The following is a 3283-nucleotide window of genomic DNA, read 5'->3' as shown; positions in this document are numbered from 1 at the left end:
AACTTAACTTTGCTCGCTTCGGGGCAGGAGCACACCTGAAAGACTACTTCGGTCTTTTCAAACCATTGCATCAACGTGATGACTCCCCCGCTTCCATTGAAGTTGTCGGGTTTGCCATTTGTGAAGTCCTTGTATGAACACTCTTTTGCACGCCACGTACTGTCTCCGTGGATAGAGTGTGTAGCTCCCGATCCCGAACCACCAGCTCCGTTGGTCCCTATATGTGACATTGCGGCCGCTACGGCTGCTGTTACTGCAGCCTGGAACATCGCGGGATCAAACTGTGGAGGCGGCGGCGGAGGAGGTGTTGCTGTGTTGCTGGAAGGTCTTGGTCTTCTTCTTGGCGGCATGGTTCTGTCATAAGTCGTAAACCAATGTAGTTTTAGTAAAAGTGTATTTATAGGGAGAGAAATCTTTTATACATAAAGTATATTATTACGTTGTTTTCCGGTATGTTTACGATACATACGATTTTATACTTTTTATTGACCCAATACATTGGGTTATGAGGTAAAATGAAAGTATAAAATATTTTTATTATAGTAACACAAAATACTCCTATAGTATTTGTAAATGTTTAGTTTTGAGTTTTTAAAGCATTTAGTTACTTTATAATATTCATCATACTTTTAATGAGAATTTATAAGTCCTTGTCTTACCCGTTCGGCTAACAACCCTCCACCGATCAAGGAAGCGGTGGGTGAGAGTGGACACCCATTAAGTTGCCATTTTATAGGCAACAACCTTATACCCCCCTTATAGACCGGCTTCGTGAATGAGGCGTACTAGCGGTAAGACGAGTTTGTTAGATTTGTTGTCCATCCTGACCATCCCCCGGTATATGCAAGTCAATTCCCGGACAGATATAGTTGATCAGGCTATATCCTTCCCAGACTTGATTTACATATACCAAGGCATACCCATAATGTACAACTCCTCTTCTTTTATTTTATGTTGTTGTAGTTATGACACTATGTGAGCATGTATGCATGTATTTATACTTTTTAATAAAAAGAATCATTTATTTTCTAAAAGTATATTTATTTGAAAAATGCACAAATCAGAGACTATTAGTCCCAATTGTGTTTATAGTTTGTATATCTTATGTGGTTTGATATACTTAATTCACTATAAACTGCGCTCTGATACCAATCTGTCACACCCCCAAACCAAGGATGGCGGAAACGTCCGGGGGTGGAGGACTTCATGTATAGTATCATAACAGCAATTGTAATAGTAATTCAAGCAAACACAACCAACATATATATAATTGAAAAAATATTACATCATTGTATGAATTACATGTTTACGAATCAATTACAATATGTTGATAAAATATGAAATAGTAGACGCCTTAGCGTCCCATCCTCAAAAGCACTTGATTACCTATTTAATGATTTCCTGAGAATACAAGTTGTTTGAAAAAGTGTCAACACAAAGGTTGGTGAGTTCATAAGCTTTTCATTTGTAAAAGTAGTATTTGTGTTAGAAAAATCCAATATTTTCCTTAATGTGTAAATGTAGTCTTAAAACCCAAAGACCGAAATGTACAAGTAATTTGTCATATTTATAGTAAAACAATGCAAGTTTAAATCGACATAAACTCGTTAAATTTTAATGAAGTTCCCGTAAATTCCAATGTTTGTTAATACTTTATGTGAGTTTATTATAACCATACTATGACCAAGGTTGCCTAAAACGACGTTCTTCAGGCGTCGGAAATGTTATGACATTTGTCACCCCAGACCTATCGGTCTAACTGTTGCATGCAGTTTAGGTGTGGGTTTGTCAAACCCAATATAGATCTATACACAAGTATCACGCTTTCCCTCAAGAAGACTCTGGTTACAATACTGGACTTAATGGTAATTTGAAGTAATTGTCTCACAAAGTCATTAACGGAATTTCGTGTTATGAAAACTTGGTACCGTATGGCCGTACCTTGCTTAATGAAAATATCCTTTGTATAAATGTACCCTTTTTAAATGTATGTGTTATGTAATGTATCATAAACTATACCTATTATAGTTTATCAACCAAGGGTAGTACGTGGTAATGTATGCAAACTATATTCAAAATAGTTTATTTAATGTTTGAATGTATCGATTGTACTTTGATTATAATCACTTGTTATTCTTTATATTTTATATGACCAAATCCATTTGTAAACTGATGTGTGTCTAAATATTAAGATAAAATGTCATATATTGCAGTAACATATAGTCACATAAAGATATACACCTTGCTCAACATGTTACAAGATGAAATGAAATTAACAGCAACTTTTCGTTAAAAACAGTTTCTGTTACCGTTCTTAGAAAATTTATAGAAAAATCATCACAGCTCTAAATCCAAATCCGCAAATTTTGAGAGTTTGGAATATGAGTCTAGTTTGTTCGTGAATTTTATCATGATTTTTAGTGATCTCTAACAGAGGTGAAAATGTTCATAATCACAGACTGGTCGGGGTTTGCCTCTGAAATGACAGGCAGTTTTGTAAAAATCACCATTAATTGTAGAAAAATCATTTGGAGGTGTGCAAGTAGTCATTTTAAAGCTAAGAGTTTGAACTACTTGCATCTGAAACAGTTTTGAAAACTAAAATTTTTAAGTTAGCCAAAACAGTCCGTGATTAACGTCCATCTTTTCTGATGCAATCTGTTAGAAAAAGTTTAATTGTGTTCTTGATGATTTTACTTGTATTCCCCCCTTAAAACTTAAGAAAAACATGTAAATGTATGGTATGAACTCACTTTATGTGGTTTCAGTGGATGAAAGTGAGAGAGAGGAAGTGTTCAACTCAAGAACACTAAGAAGATGTCTTGATGATTCGAAAATCTAACACCGAATAAGATGGAACTTGTGTAAGATATCAATGATTTGAGTAGAATGGAGTTTAATAATTATGTGAATGATGAAGATACTTACTAATTGAAGCAAGAAATCCCTGGAGAAAGCCTTGAAGTTCTTGAAGTTGAGAGAAAAGATGAGAGAATTTTGGAGAGTGTTCTTGGTTGCTAAGTGTAGAATGAAAGAGTTTTTATGGAGGATGAAGAGAGAGGATCAATCCTCCAGCTCTTAGAACGTGGGAAGAGCTGGAGATTGGTTGTAAAGGTCCACTAAGGAGACAAGGAGTAGTGGGAAAGAGTGGATGATCATAGAGTGAGGTGGTGGTGGCTTGCTTTTGTCATAAAATAAGGAAAAGCAAATATTCCCTCAATAATTAGTCCAACCACCAATTCTTTTAATACATTTTTATAAAAACCCTGGAGATTTATATATT

General features: G+C 35.2%; 1 long non-coding RNA gene across 1 annotated transcript; it reads right to left on the bottom strand.

The window, feature by feature from the left end:
* LOC145133857 (uncharacterized) lies at positions 1-3041 on the bottom strand. Its single transcript, XR_013718792.1, has 3 exons — positions 2929-3041; positions 2754-2838; positions 1-354 (listed from the first exon to the last, which is right to left on the bottom strand). It is a non-coding gene; the product is annotated as an uncharacterized LOC145133857 (long non-coding RNA).
* Positions 3042-3283: the final 242 nt, after the last annotated feature.

This window comes from Lactuca virosa, chromosome 8, assembly GCF_052849685.1.
Source record: "Lactuca virosa cultivar CGN04683 chromosome 8, Lactuca_virosa_CGN04683_v6, whole genome shotgun sequence".
NCBI classification, from domain to species: Eukaryota; Viridiplantae; Streptophyta; class Magnoliopsida; order Asterales; family Asteraceae; genus Lactuca; species Lactuca virosa.
The sequence above is the reverse complement of the archived record's forward strand: the minus strand, read 5'-3'. Positions and strand labels throughout refer to the sequence as shown.